The sequence below is a fragment of the Rhinatrema bivittatum genome, chromosome 9 (genome assembly GCF_901001135.1).
Source record: "Rhinatrema bivittatum chromosome 9, aRhiBiv1.1, whole genome shotgun sequence".
NCBI classification, from domain to species: Eukaryota; Metazoa; Chordata; class Amphibia; order Gymnophiona; family Rhinatrematidae; genus Rhinatrema; species Rhinatrema bivittatum.
Window position 1 is genome coordinate 179157050 of NC_042623.1, and position 23728 is coordinate 179180777.

Below are 23728 nucleotides of genomic sequence, written 5' to 3' on the forward strand. Positions count from 1 at the left end.
AGGGTCCTTTGGGTGCTCACGTGCAGCTATACCAAGGAAGAGACGTGCACTGTAGCGGCCATATGGCCCAACAACCTCAACTTGTTCCAGACTGATACCTGCTGGCTCTGTTGAATCCCGCCATGATCCTCATCAGGTTAATGGCCATTGTCCCAGCAGGTAGGCTTTGGCCTGAGCCGTGTCTAGCATAGCTCCAATGAAGTACAATTGAGGGGACGGACTGTGATTTACTTATTTATTTAAAAGTGTTTGTGTGCCGTTTTTACAAACAAAAATTTAGTCAAAATGGTTTACAGTTTAAAAACATACATAATCTCAATAAAAGACAATAAAATAGACAAATTTCTGCAGTCTAATCTACAATAAACAGTGAAGCTCTTTATACGAGCTTTAGAAAAGTGCCAGAACTCGCTTTGATCTTAACTGGGTATTAGGGGGGTTAGGGAATAAGGGGATGTGAAAATGACATTTGAGATAGGCAAAAACTGGGAGGAGCGGGAAAGGGGACTTTGTGTTTAGTTTGAAGGAGAAATGTTAAATGCTTTATGAAATAGGTAGGTTTTTCAGGATTTCTTGAATTGCTGTGAAGATGGTATAAGTCTGAGAAAATGAGAGATGGGACTTGGGGTAGTTGATAACAAACCCTAAGGACTGCAGCACCCGGATAGTCAACCGCATGGACGTGTCTGCTCTTGCCTGAGAGGTGCTCTTGACCAGCCAATCATCAGATAGGGGAAAACATGGACTTCCAGCTTGCGTAAGTGCGCCACCACCACAGCTAGGAATTTTATGAAGACACATGGGGTGGATGCCCACCTTCCTGTTTACAGGAGGCACAGAGGGAGAGTTCCCACATCCTCAGCAGTTCCACAAGGATCTCATGTCCTGGGACGGCCACAATTTCCTTGGGAGACTCCACATACTGAGGATATCTAGCATCTCATGCCGGGTATCCTCCTATGTCTCTAACTGAAAGGGGATGCTTCCGCCTTCAACTTAAAACTGTGCGAAGGAGAGGTCCTCCGGTGGAGACTTCCTTCGATCAACTGGAGGAGACAGATCCAAGGGAAGACCATCTGATGCACTGGTGATGGAAGCAGAGTCGTCATCTCCTCAGGGTTATAAGAGGCATCTTCACCACTGTCATCAACAGGCCCTGTGGAGCTCGGCCCCTGGCTGGTGGTATGGGAACCGATGGAACCGGCCATGTAGGCCCAGGCCCCAAACAATAAGGGGAAGACCCCAAAGGGATCCTTGTTGAACACAAGGTAGAAAACACGGAAATCGCAAATTAAGTTGAAAAAGAAGAGAGGCTACTTTCACCACAAAACTTGAACGAGACATGAGGTTAAGCATAAAAAAAACAAGAGACTGAAGGAACTCCATGTGGATATGTGGTATAATGGCATGCTGGGCATGCTCAGAGAGGCTCAGACAAAATTCTAGAAACTTTGACATAAGTTTTCTGTGCCGGGCTCCATCGGATGATGTCACCCCATGTGTGAGGACTAACACTCTGCTTGTCTTCTGAGAACAAGACTACATTGGCCACCCTCCAGTCTTCAGGTACAATGGATGGATTTTAATGTTAGAAATGTGTAACCTAATAATAGATCTGAAATTTCAGTTCTATCAAAACCCTGGGGTGTATACTATCTGGTCCCGGCAATTTGCTACTCTTTCAATTTGTCAATCTGACCTACTACATCTTCCAAGTTTATCTGAATCATCACCCTTGAAAATCATCCCTGGAACTGGTATCTCCCCAACGTCTTCATTTGAAAATGCCAAAGCAAAGAATTCATTTAGTCTTTCTGCGATGGCCTTATCTTCCCTAAGTGCCACTTTAACCCCTCGATCATCTAACAGACCGACTACCTCCCTCATAGGCTTCCTGCTTCGGATATATTTTAAAAAGTTTTATTATGAGTTTCTGCCTCTATGGCCAACTTCTTTTCAAATTCTCTCTTAGCCTGACTTATCAGTGTTTTACATTTAACTTGCCAATGCTAATGCTTTTTCCTACTTTTATTCTGATGGATCCTTCTTATAATTTTTGAAGGAAGGTTTTTTTTTTTTTGGATAAAATAGCTTCTTTTACTTCACCTTTTACCCAAGCCAGCAAGCATTTGGTCTTCCTTCCACCTTTCTTAATGCATGGAATACATCTAAACTGTGCTTCTAAGATGATATTTTTAAACGATGTTCATGCCTGTTATACACTCTTAACCTTTGTAGCTGCACTTTTCTTTTTTTTGTCTTCCTCATTTTACCAAAGTCTCCCTTTTTTACAGTTTGCTAGAGCTTAAATCAAATTGGATGTTATAAACACTATTGCCAAGTGACCCCACCACCATTACCTCTCTCACCAAATCCTACATTCCACCAAGAATTAGATCTAAAATAGTCCCCCCCTCATTAGTTCCTAAACCAATTGCTCCAAGAAGCAGTCATCATTCTATTCAGGAACTTTACCTCTCTAGCATATCCTAATGTTACATTTACCCAGTCAATACTCGGGTAATTGAAATCTCCCATTATTACTGAGCAGCTGACTTTCAGGCCTATACAGTAAAGCGCGGCTGCAGTTACCCCGTTTCTAACCCGCTGTGTACTCACAATTTGGCCGCGTAAGTCTAACCCGCGATTCACTATCTGTTTTTACCGATCCTTACCGCTTCTTTAACTCGACGCGTTTCCCTTTCCGCCCGCGGCATGTATATGTATGTAAACAATCCGATTAGCTATTCCCTCCCATACAGTAAAGTGCGCCCGGACTATTGCCTTTTTAACCTGCTATCTTGCCGCGTCTTTAACCTACTAATTTACCGCCTACTCTGACACTGGCGTTAGTGTGGTGAACTTAGCCACCCAGTCCCAAACCAACCCAATCCACAGAAAAAAAATGCTTCTCGCACCACCCAGTCCCAAACCAACCCAATCCACAGAAAAAAAATGCTTCTCGCACCGCCCAGTCCCAAACCAACCCAATCCACAGAAAAAAAAATGCTTCTCGCACTTAGCCACCCAGTCCCAAACCAAACCAACCCAAGCCCAAGCAGAGAGAGACGAAATTTCACAGTCCCAAACTTTCCCCCAGCCCCTGCTCACCTGCCCTGGCCGCGGCCACACAAGCCCCCAGCAGCAGCAGAAGTAGAAGGGCAGCGAGAGAGAGCGGCTTCAGTAGCCCCGCCGGCGAAGGATGAATACGTGCACGCCTGTACGTTCAATATGGGCGCTCAAGGCAGCGAAGGCGCATGCGCACAAGGCAGCGAAGGCGCATGCGCACAAGGCAGCAAAGGCGCATGCGCACCCGCCGTGACCTCAGCCGGTCACGGCGGGTGCACATGCGCCTTCGCTGCCTTGAGAGCCCATATTGAACGTACAGGCGTGCACGTATTCACCTTCGCCAGCGGGGCTGCCTAAGCCGCTCTCTCTCGCTGCCCTTCTACTTCTACTGCTGCTGCTGGGGGCAAGTTTGGGACTGTGAAATTTCGTCTCTCTCTGCTGGGGCTTGGATTGGGTTGGTTTGGGACTGGGCGGCTAAGTGAGAGAAACATTTATTTTCTGTGGATTGGGTTGGTTTGGGACTGTGAAATTTCGTCTCTCTCTGCTGGGGCTTGGATTGGGTTGGTTTGGGACTGTGAAATTTCGTCTCTCTCTGCTGGGGCTTGGATTGGGTTGGTTTGGGACTGGGCGGCTAAGTGCGAGAAGCATTTTTTTTCTGTGGATTGGGTTGGTTTGGGACTGTGAAATTTCGTCTCTCTCTGCTGGGGCTTGGCTTGGATTGGGTTGGTTTGGTTTGGGACTGGACGGCTAAGTGCAAGAAGCATTTTTTTTCTGTGGATTGGGCTGGTTTGGGACTGGGCGGCTAAGTGCAAGAAGCATTTTTTTTCTGTGGATTGGGTTGGTTTGGGATTGTGAAATTTCATCTCTCTTGTCCGTCCGAAGGAGGGTGCTTTGTTGCGCTCCCTGCCTCCAATCGCCGGCTGCTGGGGCTTGCTGGTGCCGGGAGCTCAAGGCAGCTGGGTCTGTAGGAGAACCATCCACTTCCAAGTACCTGTCATTTCAAACGTCATTTGATATGACATTTGAAATGACAGGTAACAGCGCACCCAGGATACTGTATAGGCACTGTATAGCGCCTATACAGTAAAATGGATTGCGCTTCATGGACGCGCCTTGGACGCAGCTTACATTTGCATGCCATTTAAATACAGTATCAAGCGGTAGGTGATCCGAACCGTGCGTGCGGCAAATGCGGGTGTGCCGGGCACTAACGCACCTCTTTCTACCGCACCTTACTGTATCGGCCCGATTGTTAGCTTCCCTAAGTTCTTTTAGACTTTCATTGCCTGTTTGTTCATTCTAGCCAGGTGGACAGTAATACAGCCCCACTGCTATTTTATTCCCTTATTCAACTGGAATTTCTATCTATAAAGATTCAACATTGCATTTTGTTTCCTGCATAACTTTTGCCTATTTGACTCAATGCCCTCTAATATATAGTGCCACCCCTCCACTAATTTGAAGCTGTCAGATCACAAGCCAATTGCGAGGAATTCCAAGAGGACCTTGTGAGACTGGGAGATTGGGAATCTAAATGGCAGATGAAATTTAATGCAGTCAAGAGCAAGGTGAGGTATATAGGGAAGAATAATCCAAACCATAGGTACATGATGCTGGGTTCCATATTAAGCATCAACTACTCGTGAAAAGGAACTTGGAATCATTGTAGACAATACTATGAAATACTTGGCCCAGAGTGAGGCAGCAGTCCAAAAAGCAAATAGAAAGTATTATTACAAAAGGAACGGAGAATAAACAGAGAATATCATGTTGCCTCCGTATCAATCCATGCTGTAACCGTAACTTGAGATTTGTGTGCCATTCTGGTCATCCCATCTCAAGAAAGACATAGCAGAACTAGAAATGGGCATCTTTCAACAGAAAGGAGGCAGTGGAACAAAGGGCCATGGCATGAGGGTGAAAGAGGGTAGACTCAGGAATAATCAAAGTAAATTTCTTTACATATAAGGTGATGGACGCATGGAACAGCCTTAATGTGGAGATGAGGATTGTATCAAAAATCAAGAATATATAAGACAAGCACAAAGGCTCTCTGAGGGATAGGAAGGGACCATAAAGCTAAGGAGATGCAGATGGGCAGAATGGCTGAGACCTAAGGCAAGGGTGACCAACTCTAATCCTCAAGAAACAAAAACAGGCCTGGATTTCAGGAAAGTCACAAAGAATGTGTATGAGATATCTGATTACAATGAAGGCACTGCACTAGAGGAGAGAATCACTTTGCTGGTGGCTGAAAGGAATCAGTAAGTTTTTGCTTGGGACATTGTCTTTTTTTAAATGTATTGGGGCAAAGTTAATTATTTGGGAATATTTAGTGTGTTTGTGTTTTTGTGCTTTTAATAGTAAGGCAGTGAATAAACAAGTTAGACTGTAATTTTAAATAGTCAGTCAGAAAGGCAGCTAGTAAGCAGTAGTTAGTGTGTTTATTTTTAAAAGTCTGTAAGGCAGCTAGTAAGCAGAACTGAGTGTTTGTATTTAAAAAAAAAAAAAAAGTAGCCAGAAGCTAGAAATAAGCTAGGAGCAGTGTATACCTAAGTAAAAAGGTTGAAAAGTTCAGTCCAGTTACTCACCTTGGAAAGGTGTAGAGGTGGTGTGATTTGGTTTGATTAGGTACCAACATTTGTTAATCAAGAGAGCAGTGAGTCACTCTGGCTGACTAACTAAAGTTAGACTGCTTGTATTTCCCAACCCTCGCCCACCCACTCCTAGCTCATCCTTTAATTTATAAGCAGGAGCCACTTAAAAAAAAAAAACAAAAAAAATACACCTTATTGAGAGTTTGATCATTCCCGTGTAGGCCACAACTAGACATATAGGGGCAGATTTTAAAACCTGCGCACGGGCGCAGATTTGTTCGCACAACCCGGCGCAAACAAATCTACGCACTACTGCGCACCAAGTTATAAATTCCAGGGTCGGCGCGCGCAGGGGGTTGCACAATTATGCAAACTGTGCACGCCTTGCCAAGCAGCCTGCCTCCGTTCCCTCCAAGGCCGCTCCGAAATATGGAGTCTCAATGCGTGGATGAGACGATGGTGCAAGGAAGAGGAATGGCTGTCGTGGTACATGTGGGCACCAAAGACAAAGGAAAATATGAGGGGGAGGTCCTGGAAGCCAAATTTAGGCTCTTAGGTAGAAAGCTGAAATCCAGAACCTCCAGGGTAGCATTCTCTGAAATGCTCCCTGTTCCACGTGCAGGTCACCAGAGGCAGGCAGAGCTCCGGAGTCTCAAGGCGTGGATGAGACGATGGTGCAAGGAAGAGGTATTCAGTTTTGTTAGGAACTGGGGAACCTTTTGGGGGAAGGGGGAAGTCTCTTCTGAAGGGATGGGCTCCACCTTAACCAGGGTGGAACCAGACTGCTGGCACTAACCTTTAAAAAGGAGATTGTTCTAGTTTAAAAGCTGCTCTAAGGGGAAAGCCGACAGTCGCTCAGCAGTGCATGGTTCGGAGGGAGGTATCTTCGAAGGATACTAATGAAGTATTAGAGTTAGGGCATCCCGACAGTGAGGTTCCAATAATAAGAAAAGTAGTCCAAGTGCCTGTAACTAAAAACTCACCTGAGCTACAAGATTCCAATTTATCCCTGTCAACTAAAAAGCAGAATGTAAATACAAACAAAAAACACACTTTGAAATGTCTGTATGCTAATGCCAGAAGTCTAAGAAGTAAGATGGGAAAATTAGAATGTATAGCAGTAAATGATGACAGACTTAATTGGCATCTCAGAGACATGGTGGAAGGAGGATAACCAATGGGACAGTGCTATACCAGGGTACAAATTATATCGCAATGACAGAGAGGAACACCCGGGAGGAGGTGTGGCGCTTTATGTCCGGGATAGCACAGAGTTCAACAGGATAAACATCCTGCATGAGACTAAATGCACAATTGAATCTTTATGGGTAGAAATCCCTTGTGTGTCGGGAAAGACTATAGTGGTAGGGTATACTACCATGCACCTGGTCAAGATGGTGAGACGGACAATGAGATGCTAAGAGAAATTAGGGAAGCTAACCAAATTGGTAGTGTGGTAATAATGGGAGACTTCAATTACCTTCACCAAAAAATAGTGGGAACCAAAAAGTAATTTTATAATATAGCCTAGAAGGTGTCACAGCAAGCCAGGCGTTGTGAAACTTGAAAAGTAACCAACCAGTCTACTAATCAACCACCTTCAAAAAATCTTTTTAATGAAAACGTATTTAAGGTATTTTAAATTTTCTTAAAACGTCCTCAATTTTTCAAGATGAGAATACAGTGAGAGACTTGTTCTAAACAGCACCTAACAATAATAGGATGGGACACTGTTCCTTACATTAATAGGATGGTACACTGTTCCTTACATTAATAGGATGGGACACTGTTCCTTACATTAATAGGATGGGACACTGTTCCTTACATTAATAGGATGGGACACTGTTCCTTTCTAAACAGCACCTAACATTAACAGGATGGTTCACTGTTCCTTTCTAACCAGCACCTAACATTAATAGGATGGTACACTGTTCCTTTCTAACCAAAGCCTAACATTAATAGGATGGTACGCTGTTCCTTTCTAACCACCGCCTAACATTAATAGGATGGTACACTGTTCCTTTGTAAACAACACCTAACATTAACAGGATGGTTCACTGTTCCTTTCTAACCAGCACCTAACATTAATAGGATGGTACACTGTTCCTAACATTAATAGGATGGGATGCCGTTCCTTTCTAAACACCACCTAACATTAATAGGATGGTACACTGTTCCTAACATTAATAGGATGCTACACTGTCCCTTTCTAAACAGCACCCAACATTAATAGGATGGGACGCTGTTCCTTACATTCATAGGATGGGACGCTGTTCCTTACATTAATAGGATGGTAAGCTGTTCCTTACATTAATAGGATGGGACGCTGTTCCTTACATTAATAGGATGGGACGCTGTTCCTAACATTAATAGGGTGGGACGCTGTTCCTTACATTAATAGGGTGGGGCGCTGTTCCTTACATTAATAGGATGGGACGCTGTTCCTTACATTAATAGGATGGTACCCTGTTCCTAACATTAATAGGATGGTACCCTGTTCCTAACATTAATAGGATGGGACGCTGTTCCTTACATTAATAGGATGGGACGCTGTTCCTTACATTAATAGGATGGGACGCTGTTCCTTACATTAATAGGATGGTACACTGTTCCTTACATTAATAGGATGGTACACTGTTCCGTACATTAATAGGATGGGACGCTGTTCCTAACATTAATAGGATGGGACGCTGTTCTTTACATTAATAGGATGGTACGCTGTTCCTAACATTAATAGGATGGTACCCTGTTCTGTAAATTAATAGGATGGTAACCTGTTCCTTACATTAATAGGATGGGACGCTGTTCCTAACATTAATAGGATGGTACACTGTTCCTTACATTAATAGGATGGGACGCTGTTCCTAACATTAATAGGATGGTACGCTGTTCCTAACATTAATAGGATGGGACGCTGTTCCTTTCTAACCAGCGCCTAACATTAATAGGATGGTACACTGTTCCGTACATTAATAGGATGGGACGCTGTTCCTAACATTAATAGGATGGTACGCTGTTTCTTACATTAATAGGATGGGACGCTGTTCCTTACAGTAATAGGATGGGACGCTGTTCCTTACAGTAATAGGATGGGACGCTGTTCCTTACATTAATAGGATGGTACGCTGTTCCTAACATTAATAGGATGGTACGCTGTTCCTTACATTAATAGGATGGCACGCTGTTCCTTACATTAATAGGATGGCACGCTGTTCCTTACATTAATAGGATGGTACGCTGTTCCGCACATTAATAGGATGGGACGCTGTTCCGCACATTAATAGGATGGTACCCTGTTCCTAACATTAATAGGATGGTACGCTGTTCCTTTCTAACCAGCGCCTAACATTAATAGGATGGTACCCTGTTCCTAACATTAATAGGATGGTACCCTGTTCCGTACATTAATAGGATGGGACGCTGTTCCTAACATTAATAGGATGGTATACTGTTCCTTACAGTAATAGGATGGTACGCTGTTCCTTACATTAATAGGATGGTACGCTGTTCCTTTCTAACCAGCGCCTAACATTAATAGGATGGTACACTGTTCCGTACATTAATAGGATGGGACGCTGTTCCGTACATTAATAGGATGGGACGCTGTTCCTTTCTAACCAGCGCCTAACATTAATAGGATGGTACACTGTTCCTTTGTAAACAACACCTAACATTAACAGGATGGTTCACTGTTCCTTTCTAACCAGCACCTAACATTAATAGGATGGGACACTGTTCCGTACATTAATAGGATGGGACGCTGTTCCGTACATTAATAGGATGGGACGCTGTTCCTTACAGTAATAGGATGGGACGCTGTTCCTCACATTAATAGGATGGGACGCTGTTCCTTACATTAATAGGATGGTACCCTGTTCCTTACATTAATAGGATGGGACGCTGTTCCTTTCTAACCAGCGCCTAACATTAATAGGATGGTACACTGTTCCGTACATTAATAGGATGGGACGCTGTTCCTAACATTAATAGGATGGGACGCTGTTCCTTACATTAATAGGATGGGACGCTGTTCCTCACATTAATAGGATGGGACGCTGTTCCTTACATTAATAGGATGGGACGCTGTTCTTTTCTAAATAACATCTAGTATTCTACTTGTTTTCTTTGGCTCCCATCACACGGAAGTGATGATTTAAAGTAAAGTATTGTCCACAATGATTCCAAGATCCTTTTCCAGGCTAGTGACTCCCAGCACGGTTTTACCTTTAGTTGCAATTTTTCCCTTTTATGTGCATCATTTTGCACTTGTCCACATTAAATTTCATTGGCCATTAGATGTCCTGTGCTCCCAAGTTCTGCAGCTCATTGTCTGCTTGCATGTTAACTTCTTTCAGTAGTTTTGATTCATCTGCAAACTTGATCACCTCACTCACTGCTCCCTTTTCCAGATCACTAATAAACAAAGGATACTGGTTCCAGTTCAGATTTCTAGGGCATGTCACTATTACCTCTCTCCACATGGAAAACTGACCCTCTGTTTCCAGTTTTTGGGGTTTGTTTTTTTTAACTAGCTTCCAATCTACAACGGGAGACTGCCTCCTATCCTATGACCTTTTAGTTTCCTGCGAAGACTTAACCAAATGCCTTCCAATAATCCAGACAGGCTATCTGCAGTGCTGTGTATGAGTGGGTGGAGGGTGGAGAATCCAGCAGTCCTGGGCGGGAAAGAAATGATGCGCTTACGTAAGAAACTGCCATGCTGGGTCACATCAAGGTTCAATGAGCCCAGCATCCTGTTGCTGTCAGTAGCCAATCCAGGTTACAAGTACCTGGCAGATCCCACAAAGCTGATCTAATTCCTATTACTCACTCTCAGGGATAGCAATAGCTTTCTTTAGACTGCTGGGCTAATGTGATATGGACTTTTCCTCCAGGAACTCGTCCAAGCCTCATTTAAACCCCGTTATGCTCGTCGCCTTGATCACGTCTTCTGGCCACAGATGCCACAGCCTGAGTGAGAAAGCACACAAAAAAAAACTGGCATAGGTGCATGCAAATTGCAGGGCAATAACCTAATTAGTTACTGTCCTGCAATGCTATTACTTGCACCAGTAGCATGGGATCTGTTTAATGTTTCGGTATTTGCCAGGTACTTGTATCCTGGCAGGATTGGCCACAGCTGGAAACAAGATGCTGGGCTTGATGGACAACTTCTTATGTTCCTCCTAGTGCATGGACTCTAATTTCGCGACAAGTGTCTCACTGGGGGACGTTGTAAAATGCCTTCTGAAAGGCCAAACACACTGTGCCATCCGGCGCACCTTTATATACATGTTTTACACCTTGAAAAGTTCTAGGAGCGGTGTATTCTTAAAATCCTGCGTGTGTCTTGGAAGCGAGGAAGGTGAGGAAAGTGCTGCATTCTGTAATACGTTTTGCACAAGCAATAGAAATGTAAAGTCTTGGGCAAAACCTGCTCTCAGAACTGAGCAAATTACCTTGCAGGTTTCTGCCTTGAGCTTAGCTGTGGCTTTCCCTGAAATGAACCCCCCACGTGATGGGGGCTGTGGGCCCCCCTGTAGTGAGCCCAGGACCATCCTCAGCAGGTTGGTGGCCAAAAGAGCATTTCCACCCCAACTGTGCGCTGCAGAGATGTTTCTGTTTTGCTACTGAACTCCCACCCGACACTAATGTTTTTCCTCTCTTTTTATAGCCCTTGGGGGAGTATTTTCCCAGTTTATATATTTTACAACATTTGTTTGAAATCAAATAGAACTCAAAATGAAGAACAGAGAAAAGGGTAACATTATAATTAATTCAAAATAAAACAATGTCAAAGTAATTCAAATAAACACAATTCATAATAAAAACCCATCACAATAAACAATCAATTACAACTACCACCCAAGCTATGGTGGGTGACATCACACTATGCGGATGCTTCCTGTCCATGGAAAGTCCTTAAAACCTGCTACTCTGCTGAAACCGGGATAGAAGACGCAGCTTAAAAAGAGCAGGGTAAAAAAAACCTCTTTAACTGTTTCCTAAAGAGAAGTAACATCCAGGGAGAGGTGCCAATGCATGGAAATGCCCTGCTGTGCACACACCCCAGGTGAGCTTCCTTGACCTTCTTCCTGGGATCAATGCACTTTTCCTTGGAACAAAAGGTACCAATCTGTCTCTAACATAAGATGGTCCCAGCCCACTCAAACTCTTATATACGTAACGTAACAGTTTAAATTTAGCCCTCCCCATCACAAATAGTCAACAAGTTCTAGGATCTGTAAACCTGCTTGCAGGGAGAAGACTGGCCACGGTGCTCTGAATCATTTGTAAATGTCCCAACACCCTACTAGGCAAGCCTATGTAAAAGGCAGGAAATCACCAATGCCCAGATCAGAGAGGTTAACGCTGCGGTATCCAACTGACCGCTTTAATATTCCTTAATTGGTAAACTGCATGCCTTGAGGCTTTAGCTCTACAGGTCTCTAAAGTTCAACCTTTGTCCAAGGAAGCCCCCAGATCTCTAAGCTGCTGCTATAGTGGAAGAACATCACCTGCCAGTGAACATTCAATCTCCCCTAATCAGAGAGCACAGATGAGCCAGCAACACGAGCCTCCTTATCCCTGCATTCATGGACCCAATTCCAATCTCAGCGAGACATCGGCAAGACCTGCATCAACCGCCAGAGGACCGGGGATAACAATCAGCCCCGGTGGAAAACTCCCTCCAGGCCAACGAGCTGGATACGCTTGGCCAGAAGAGAGACAAACCAGTCCATATATTACCAGACCCCTAGCCACTGGTCTAAAAGATCAAACGCTGCTGAGAAATGCAAAAGAATTAGCAGCATCAACTCACTCTGCTGGGACCTAAATCCTGACTGAGAAAGGTCAGGAGCACATGTTTCCCATGAGAGCTGCAGCAAACCGCCTGCTCTAAAATTTTCCACTACAAGTGGCTCCAAAGAAAAATGGGGTTTTTTTTTTTTATACTAACTGAACAAGTTGTTGGATCAGTTGCTGTTTCCTAATTCCTACTGTGTTTATTAATTTTGAAAAATAAAATCTCTTATTCTTAGTCTGATGTGGGGCTAATGAAGGCCATTTCTTGTGCAAGATATTGAGACAAGCCCTCATGTTCATCAGGAATAGGTTAATCTCTCGCTTTCTGATGAATATATAGAAAAGCATAACATTTTCTAATGTAAAGCTCTCATCTGGTTGTCAATGTTTGTGTTTGTCTGGAAATTTAAAAAATGTGTAAACCCAACAGACTTATCCTGAGTGATGCACTTGGGACGGTCCCACTGGCACGCCCTCCCCATACACATTCACACACTAGCACGTACCAGGGCACATGCACACACCCTCACTATACAGCCAACACCCACCCAAATAAGGTTCTGCCAACAGAACAAAGCAAAGTCCAGAATCCAACGCCACAGGGGACCGGGGCTGATCCGCCATGCAACACAATCCCATCAAACTGTCCAGGGGAAAATAACATTTCAGACATAAGACAGGTTTCCTTCTCCCATTCACAACCCCTCACTCACACGGGCCACAACTCTCCTACGTACCCTGAACCAAGCCCATACAATCCACTGGCAAAAACTGGTGCACAGCCACAAACCTGAGCTCCTCTCTCTGACCTTCTATCACCTCATTTTTGGAGTCGGTGAAAGCCTGGGGTCAGACACAGCAGCAGACCTTCCCCTCTCCTTAGCCTCCACCTCAAGACAGTGAATCTATCCCCCAGTCCATCCATGATCACCTGCACCCCACGCAGGAAGAGGTCATTCTCCCTGGCTCTGAGACTCACCGTCCCGCTGCTCTTGGCGCAATTTGTCTGAAGCTTCCTGCCGTCTCTTCTCCTCTCACTGACTGGAGGTGCAGGACTGCTGACACACAGAAATAAAACACAAGTTAACCGTGCACACCAGACCCACATGGAGTGCAAATACTCAGATGTTACTGCAAGCCCATGCTCTGTGCCCCTTCCCTTCCCCCAATCAAAGCACCAATACCCCAGTGTAAGTGCTGAGCAGACGGAGTCAAATCGTGTTAAGGCAGAGGCAAGCTAAGGTGCACAGGACAAGCTACAGGCAGCAGAACGAGAGGCGGTTGGTGAGATTTCACCTGAAACACTGGCGGCTGTACCTCCAGGAGGATACAGACAGGTAGGAGGTGGGCTAGAAAAGGTGTGGGGTCTGCACCAAAAGCAACATGAAATGAGACTTCCTGACCTAAATGTGTGGACCATAAAGCAGTGGCTCTCAGTCCAGTCAGGGGTTCCCAATATCCACAATGAATATGCATGGATATTTATTTTTTTTTATCACCCTTCATGCTGATTTTTTATTTTAGGAAGGGCTGGAATTTTTCTGGTCTTTTTAAAGCTTTGTTTTCACAGCTGCAAAAATCCCACGTGCAGGTTACCCAGATACCTAAAACGTGTCACCTGATGCCTACAACCACAGCAGTGAGGAACTACTGCTATCAGGCAGGTGGAAGCTGACCCAGGGTCAGGCCGACAAAAAGCCACCACACCGGGAAGGGCTGGAGAGGCAAATCAGCAGAGCGCCACCAGCCTGTGTGGGGGAGAAGGCAGTTCAGGCCAGCAAAGAGTAAGTTTACTTACTATCGGGCTTATCCCACCGATAGCCCCAGTTTGGCCGCGCGTTTTCCACGCGCTATTTTTACCCCCTTATACAGTAAGGGGTAATATAGCGAGTGGAAAACGCACGGCCAACTCCCCCGAAACTAATAGCGCCCGCAACATGCAAATGCATATCGATGGGCCTATTCGTCATTCCCGCGCGATTCACTAAGTTCAGAAATGAATGCCAAAGGCAGGAGTTAAATTTCTCTCGGCACCGGGAAAGTGTACAGAAAAGCAGGAAAAAAAACTGCTTTTCTGTACACCCTCCGACTTAATATCATAGCGATATTAAGTTGGAGGCCCCAAAAATTAAAAAAAAAATTTAAAAATCGTAAAAAAAAAAAATTTCTGCCCACTGCCCGCAGTTTGGAAAACAGACTCTCAATTTTCCTTGCGTCCGTTTTCCGAACCCATGGCTGTCAGTGGGTTCAACAACCGACACCGGTAAACTTAAGCGTCGGCTGTCAAACCCGCTGACAGCCGCCACTTCTGCCAATAAGGAGGCGCTAGGGACGCGCTAGTGTCCCTAGGGCCTCCTTATTACCATGGGCCCTCATTAGCAGGGAGAATCGCGTGCCCAGGAGAGTGGCCTGGGCGCTCGCCGGCTCTCCCGCGCATTTTACTGTATCAGCCAGTATAAACAGCTTTTCCTATAGACAGCAGAATGAATCTCTGGGTGACACCATCTGGTGGCACAGAAGAGAATTCTCTCTCATGCAGGCCGATACAGTAAAGTTCGCGGGAGAGCACACAGGCCCGTGTCCTGTGTGCGCGATACAGCAAAACAAAATATTTAAATTAGGGCCCGCAGTAAAAGGAGCGGCGGCTGTCACCGGGTTTGACAGCCGACGCTCAATTCTGCCGGTGTCGGTTCTCGAGCCTGCTGACAGCTACGAGTCGGAAACCAGACGCCGGCAAAATTGAGCGTCCGGTTTTCAAGCCGCGGGCCCATTTTAAATTTTTTTATTGTTAACTTTTTTTTTTTTTTTAAACTTTTGGGACCTCCGACTTAATACTGCGCTAATTTCTGAATCGTGCGGGCATAACTAATAGGGCCATCAATATGCATTTGCATGTTGCGGGCGCTATTAGTCGGGGGGGGGGGGGGGGGGGGCTGGACGTGCGTTTGACACGCTATTTATTACCCCTGACTGAATAAGGGGTAAAGCTAGCGCGTCAAAAACGCGCGTCCAAATGCAGGTTAACGATGCGTTCCACCGGAGCGCACTGTACTGTATCGGCCTGATAACTAGTAGAGTTTTTTGGTTCTACTGAGCATGTGCGGGATTTTCTACGCAATCATTACCCCTCAGTCTGTAGTAAAGCAAACAATCTGGACTGCAGGGAGGAGAGAGGGTAGCTCATGATTAATTATGGAAAACACCTTTTATGGTATCCTGTGGATAAGCAGTCTGAATTAGCCATAACCTCTGGGGAGGCCCAAGCTAAAGGTTGCAGCGGAGTGGGCTTACATTCAGGGTAGAGACCCCCCTACATCCCCTGTAGATTTATTTATTTATTTATTTTAATTTGCGACCCAGTCTCCCCCCTAAGTAAAGATCAGATTAGTTTGAAAAAACCTGAAACAGGACGGTTCTGCCTACAACGCTATCTGTTGCCACACGTTTGTCCAGGCAGCAATGAGAGGTGAAGGTACGCACTGATGATGTCACTGCTTTGCAAATGTCATCAATTGGAACGAGATTCACAATAGAAGATGTCATTGCTTGTATCTGGTGAGCATGCACGGGGCTGATGAGCTGACATTGTGTCGTGGGACAGGCTCCGCAACATACTCGTCACCACCGGGTACTTTCTTCCTTCAGGCACCACAGGAGCAAATGGTCAGCCGAATTATGGGGTGGGCAGCAGCAGGAGTCCCGTTTAATTGAACGTCATCTCCTGCTGCCACAGGACCAGTCTCATGTTAAGATGCATGAGAATGGCCCCCACGACAGGAGGTCATGTTTACTTAATTGTGACTCCTGCTGCCGGCATGGGGAAGGGGGGTGTATCACCAGCTCAGGGTTTCCTACTTGCATCAGAGCCGCAGGAGCTACTGGAGTTTCAGCTAAACTTCTGTTCAGCTGCGCTGCCATTGCCCTGTCACCAAAAATGGCCTCGTGTACCACTCATAGGAAACGAGAGCCTGATGTGCATGGACCAGGAGAGAGACCTCTGGGTGATCGCGTCTGATGATCTGAAGGTGGAAAAGTAATGTGACAAGGTGGTAGCTAAGGCCAGAGAGATGCTGGACTGCAGAGAGAGACAGGCATAAGCAGCAGGAGGTAATACCCTGGGTACTGGTCATTGGTGAGGCCTCACTGTATTCAGTTCTGGAGACTGAATCTCAAAAAGGATAAAGACCTGATGGGAGCGGTACAGAGACTTTTGAGAGGAGATCGGAGGAGCTAAATATGTATACCCTACAGGAGAGACATGGGGGGGCATGAAGATACCTGAAAGGTATTACAAATTCAGAAGAGACAGATTTTTTACAAAGGAAAGGAAACTGTAGAACCAAGAGTCATAATATTAAACTCAGGAAGGTCATCAGGAAATAATTTTTTCACTGAAAGGGTAATGAAGACCTGGAATACTCTCCTGGAGGAGGCGAAGACAAGAACGGTGATGGAATTCAGCATAGATGATGCCGAGTGGCAAGTAATCACAGGAGCTGATAGGATTCAAATACTCCTGGCTGAGGAATCAAGCTGTGTCTATCATATGAAGTGGATTTGCAGCAAAGGTCAAAACATGCTGAACAAGGAAGTGCCGAAAAACTCCAGAGTAGCATTATTCAAAAAGTACAGCTTGGGGGATGGCTATAAGAAAGTGCAGTGAGTTTGAATATCTCCTGGGGTACTGTCAGGACCATCAATGTAAAAAGCACCATCAAGACATTTTTTGTGATCAGGTCGTTCCTCCACAGTTAAGAAAATTGCCATGCAAGGTCACTGTGAGGCCCAAGATTACTTTAAAAGAACTACAGAGGGAAAATATTGACTTAATTACAAGATTATTCCACAAACATGGCCTGTATAGCAGGGTGGCAAGAAGAAAATCATTGTGGAAGAAAAGCCACATGATGTGTCACATAGCGTTTGGGAAGAAAAGCACTCGAGGGACACTGAGCACAGGCGGGAGAAGGTTCTGTGGTCTGATGAGACCAAAGTGGAATTCCTTGGTCTAAGCAATGAATATGGGATAAAAGTAGCACAGCACATCCACCCTGTGAAGAGATTAAATTAGTTGATACAAAATTATTCAAAGTTGTTACATCACAAGACTGGGAGACTGGACATCCAAATGGCAAATGTCATTTAATGTGGACAAGTGCAAAGTGATGCACTTAAGGAAGAGTAACCCAAATTATAGCTGCACCATGCAAGGTTCCACTTTAGAAGTCATCACCCAGGAAAAGGATCTAGGTGTCGTCATGGATAATGTGTTGAAATCCTCTGTTCAGTGTGCAGCAGCAGCAGCCAAGAAAGCAAATAGAATGCTGGGGATTATTAGGAAAAGAATGGAGAATAAAACAGAAAATATCCTAATGCCTCTGTATCACTCCATGGTGTGATCTCACCTCGAGGATTGTGTGCAGGTCTGGTCACCACATCTCAAGAAAGATATTGCAGACTTAGAAAAGGTACAGAGAAGGGCAACCAAAATGCTAAAGGGGGCAGAATAATTCCCCTATGAGGTTAGGACTCATCTTGGAGAAGATCCCCATCAAGGATCCCATTTCCGACACTCTAAACTATTGGAATAGCTGCCTTCACGCCATCAACCTCCTTCTCACAAGCCTCAGCCTTGTTCTCAATACATCCAAGACTGAACTGCTGGTCAGTCATTTCCCCCAATGATAATAACCCACTAGCCAACACTACTAATACTCCATCAGTAAATCAAGTGAGAGACCTTGGAGCCATTCTAGACTCCAGAATGAACCTTAAAAAATTCATTAACACCACTAGGGAAGGCTTTTACAAACTACAGGTCCTAAAACAGTTAAGACCTCTCCTACACTTCCATGACTACCGCTCGGTCCTTCAAGCCATACTATTCTCAAAGATTGATTATTGTAATGCGCTGCTGCTTGGTCTCCCAGCTTCTTCTACCAAACTTCTTCAGATGCTGCAAAATGCTGCAGCCAGGATCCTCACAAACTCTCGCCATATGGACCACATCACTCCGATTCTAAAAATACTTCACTGGCTACCCATCCGCTACAGAATTCTCTTCAAGACACTGACCACCATTCACAAAACCATATTTCAGCAATCCTCTCTCCAACTCACCATACCCCTCAAACCACACTCCTCAGCAAGACCAACCAGATCTGCATACAGAGACTCCCCTACAGGTTCCTCCAAACAAATCCACTATTCACAACGCCATTGAAAAATGAGCGCTATCCACGGCCGGGCCGCATCACTGAACTCTCTCCCACCAGACCTCCGCCAGGAACATTGTCATATCACATTCAGAAAAAAATTAAAAACATGGCTGTTCGCCCAAGCATATCCTTGAAGAAGCCTTATGGTAACCCACACGGACCAACACCCCACGGTTGCGTCCCCTTTCCGCCGCACAAAGGAACTGTTTTCTGCTAACTGTGCTCCTATATAACTTGCCTAATCGACTCCACTATGTAAAATTGTATATAATTTTTTACCATGTAAGCAATAGCTCTCTGCTTACATGCACTGCTCTCCAGTTAGAAATCGTTAATCTATCCCGTTTTTTCTAACAGCCCTGTTCCACTTTCCCTGTTGTAATGTAACTTTCGCTTTCAGTGTTAACTGGTTTACCCCCTAGTTTATTGTAAACCGGTACGATAAGACCTGGTCTTGAGCATCGGTATATTAAAAGAATTTAAAATTTAAAAAAATTAAAAAATATGATAGGGGTCTATAAATTAATGACTGGAACAGGTAAACACAAAAGTACAAAGACCTGGAGACACAATGAAGTTACTGGGTGAGGCATTTAAGACAAATAGGAGAAAATTTATTTTTTTTTCACAACCCATAATTAAACTCTGAAATGAGTTGCCAGAGAATGTGGTGAAAGCTATTAGTGTAACGGGGTTTAAAAATGGTTTAGACAAGTTCCTGGAAGAAAAGTCCATAAACCACTATTAAAGATGGACTTGGGGAAATCCACTGCTTATCCCTGGGTTAAGCAGCATGGAATCAACCTTTTTGGATCCTGCCAGGTACTTGTGACCTGGATTAGCCACTGATGGGCCTTTGGTCTGATCCAGAATGGCAAATCTTGTGTTATGTCCTCTTGCCCTTTCTATAGGAAAGCGGGCTCTGCCAGAGTTCTGGTCTACCTGCACCCATCACAAGGGACAACCACTCCCTGGTCTGGATTATTCTTAGAGGAAGGTGTGAAATACAAATCTCCCTTGGTATGCAGAAAGGATCATCCCGCAGCAAATGGACTCTGCCCTCACTCTCGGCCAATCAGAATGGCAGTTCCCATGCCAGCTCTCAAAAGGAGCTTGCCCATGCTACGTTGTGCAACGTTTCAAAGTGCACAGCATGCAGGAATAGTCACCCTTAGCAATTAAAGATGTCACTATTGTGCTGTTTGTGAAATTATTTAAATGTCTCTGGGAGCAGCCAAGATAAGAATAAAATATTTAAAACCTTCCATAAAAAAGTTAGACAGACTCAGGGAAGGGTATTTGGTGATGTCTAGGCCTGCCTAAATGAGAATGGATTTGTGCCATGCAAAAGAAGGCAGGGTTATATACTCAAAGTTTACACATGCAAGCTTTCTGGATTTCTCTCTCCTCAGATATATATAGATATACATCTATAAATATGATGCATAAAAATAAAATAATCCCTGCAACATGTACAGACTGATAAAGAGGAGAAAACTGGAAAGATGACATATTCCATATGCAAAAAAGACAGAGGGCTGGGAGTCGATTCAGACACAATGTAGGAGGTGGTAGTGGGCAAAAACAAATACAGCTCTGTAAGGCATGGGACAGACATAGAAGATCATTAGTGATGGGAAATCAACAACAAAGCCATTAACCAACCGTCTGTGAGGACTGGACTCATGGCCTGATGGTGATGCGGCAGACTTGACTGTCATTCCCAAACCTAGCTTAGGCTGCAATGCTGAATGAATGTCGAACCAGAATGCGAATGTCAACCAAGAATATGAATACTTATTTTGTAAACTGTTGTGATTCATTTTGGAACAGCAGCATATAAAACACCTAAATAAATAAGCATGGAGATGAAGATCCTGCAAAGACAACAGACCCCCACTGCATAAGTACATAAGAAATGCCATGCTGGGCCCATTGAGCCCAGCAATCTGTCTCAGACAGTGGCCAATCCAAGTCACAGGTACTTGGCAGATTCCATAAAATAGATCTAATTTCTGTTGCTCACTCCCAGGGATAAGAATAGTTTTCTTTAGTCTACCTGGCTAATAATCAGGTCGATCCAGTAAAGTGTGCTCCGTCGGAGCGCACTGTCACCCTGCTCTGGACGCGTGTTTTCCCTTACCCCTTATTCAGTAAGGGGAGGAAAACACGCGGCCCACCCGCGGCACCTAATAGCGCCCTCAACATGCAAATGCATGTTGATGGCCCTATTAGGTATTCCCGAGCGATCCAGTAAGTAAAATGTGCAGCCAAGCCGCACATTTTACTCTAAGAAATTAGCGCCGCCCAAAGGTCGGCGCTAATTTCTTCCGGCGCCAGGGAAGTGCACAGAAAAGCAGTAAAAACTGCTTTTCTGTGCACCCTCCGACTTAATATCATAGCGATATTAAGTCGGAGGTCCTCAAAAGTAAAAAAAAGTAAAAAAAAAAAAAAAAATTTTTTTTGAATTCGGCCCGCGGCTGTCGGGCCGAAAACCGGACGCTCAATTTTGCCGGCGTCCGGTTTCCGAGCCCGTGGCTGTCAGCAGGCTCGAGAACCGACGCCGGCAAAATTGAGCGTCGGCTGTCAAACCCGCTGACAGCCGCCGCTCCAGGCCAAAAGGAGGCGCTAGGGACGCGCTAGTGTCCCTAGCGCCTCCTTTTCCTCGTTTGCACCGCGTCGCCTAATTTAAATACTGGATCGCGCGCACCGGCGAGGGGCCGGTGCGCGCGTCTGGAGAGCGGGCGTTAGTCCGCTCTCCCACGGACTTTACTGGATCGGGCTGAATGTTATGGACTTTTCCTCCAGAAACTTGTCCAAACTTCTTTTAAACCCCGCTATGCTAGTCGCCTAGATCACATCCTCTGGCAACAGATTCCACAGCGTGATTGTACACAACAGTAAAATGTATGAGTTTACAATCCCAGCTACCACTGCAGACTATCAGACAACCCAGTCATGTGGATACTGTTTGCATACATTCCGAAAGGCTAAATACTTACTGTTGAATCAGGCAAGTATTGTGCAATGAGTACTTACTTCATCTCTCCACTTAACCCAGGCCCTCTTATACCATGTGTTTTAGCTACCACTACTCACCCCCCCAGGAAAGCACATGACATTTCTACCACCCTTTCTGTGACAAAGCATTTCCTGTCATTTCTCCTCAATCTACCCCACCACCCCCTCGGAGCCTCAGCTGCTCTCTTAGGCATGGCCATGTCTCCAGGTTTCCCACAGGGACAGCCATCCATACGCACGCCCTTGTTCTATAATATCCTTTCCCTTGACACATATTTGCTTCCTGGATACTCTACGACAAGAATATTAACAGTCATTACATTTCTCTAGTTATTTAACCATTCTGTCTCAGACAGCTGTTACAACTTTAAGCAGCATCAGGCTTGGCAGACCTGCATGGAGGGACCATGGTTAAAAGACCAACTTAAATGAGCATGAAGAGGTCAGATTTTAAAATAGAAAGGGGGCCCAGGTGCTGGCTTAAGTGTTGATCTTATAAGAAGCAAAGATGAAGATGACAAGGCCTGCAGAAGTGGTGAACATCACTATCAGATTTTGTGGGTGCTTGGAACAGATATGGCAGGCAGGGCCAGAACTGGGAAAGTGTTTGGCTGCATGTGGGCACTCACATGCACATCTGTGCAAAGTGGATGAACGTCAGCAGGACAGACTGAATGGGACATTTTGGTCTTTACCTGCCTTTATTTACTTTGTTATGACATGGACCAGAACATCATGCAAGTAACTAAGATTTCCCAACCATACATTTACTGTAAAGAAACAGCAGTAACTCCTTGTGTCAAAGTTTTGAGACATCGCTCTTCAGAAACCTGCAGTACACTTCTATAACCTTATGAGTCATGAATAAAACTGCAAAAATGATCTGGGGTGAGGGCAATCTGGAAAGTATGTACTTAATCAAATTTTAAACTGCTCTATCATAAATAATTAGGATTGCAGCGTATTAACCGTGTAGATTCAGAGTGTCAAAGTTGTGAGCCACAACTCAAATGTAGGACAGGGACAGCACCATGCAAAGGCCACACTGGATGGGTGGGGAGAGTTAGGGTCTAGGCAGAGAGGGTGGAGAAAGTCAGGATATAGATACAGGGAAATAGGAAGGGGGGGAGGAGAGAGAGATCCGGCATGAACAAAGCCGTAAGGTGGACGGAGAAAAGAAACAGACGAGAGTGGGAGGGGGAGAAAGAAAGACAAAGCATACACACGAGTGGAAGGGCAAGAAGACAAGGAGATCGGGGGGGGGGGGGGGGTCCAGGCCCAGGCATACGAAGCAGGGGTGGTGGGAGGAGAAAGGGCCAGGGAGTGGACAGACAACGCCCAGGCATAGGGGAGTGCAGGAGACAAGACCCAGAACAAGGGAATGTGAGCTCGGGCACATGGGGAGCGGAGATCCCCGGGGCAGATGCTTGCAGAGCAGCAGCTGCTGTGGCCTGGGGCCCGGCACAGGCCAGGAGGACAGGAGCGGAGGCCGCGACCGGGAAACAGCTGCCACGCGGCACAGCGCCAGGAAGGGGGGAGGAGGCGGAGCAGGCCCAAGCCCGGCCCCACTCCTCCGGAGCTCGGGCACGGAGGATGGCGGCGGATCACGCGGCGCCGCAGACATGGCGTTACCTTCCTCTCTCCTTCAGTCCGCCGAGCCGGACGCAGCCGCACGAGCTCCCACAACCATTTCCGGGTGTCAGCAGTGGCTTCCCCGCAGGCGCAGAAGTGCAGGCACGTGACCGGGGACGATGGAGGCGGGACCTGTGTCTAGACGTCACTCAGCAGCTGTGCCAATGAATTACATACAGGACAGCCGACTAACAGTTCTCTTGTCACGTGATGGGGAGGCGCACGAAGATGACGTGATCTCTTCCATAGGGAATGTCCGCGTGCGCCTTGCGTGGGAGCAGATTCGCTGTACGTCACCAATGTGCGCCGGCAATGTTGCCGCTTAAGATTCGCTAGATTCCCTAGAAATCACACTTAGACGGTCACCAGAGATTGCCGGAAGCC

General features: G+C 45.5%; 1 protein-coding gene across 9 annotated transcripts in view; it reads right to left on the minus strand.

Annotated features, from left to right (window-relative positions):
- The window catches only part of EIF4G1 (eukaryotic translation initiation factor 4 gamma 1), a 344774-nt gene extending 321293 nt beyond the window's left edge, over nt 1-23481 (minus strand). For 4 of the 9 annotated variants that reach the window (XM_029617238.1, XM_029617228.1, XM_029617229.1 and 1 more), the window contains exon 1: nt 13453-13531. The gene's annotated coding sequence lies outside the window, so the exon portion shown is untranslated. Of the gene's footprint in view, nt 1-13452; nt 13532-23344 lie in introns of those variants that run through there. The other 5 variants (XM_029617232.1, XM_029617230.1, XM_029617234.1 and 2 more) reach the window with 4 other exon arrangements.
- Between the last annotated feature and the right edge of the window lie 247 nt (nt 23482-23728).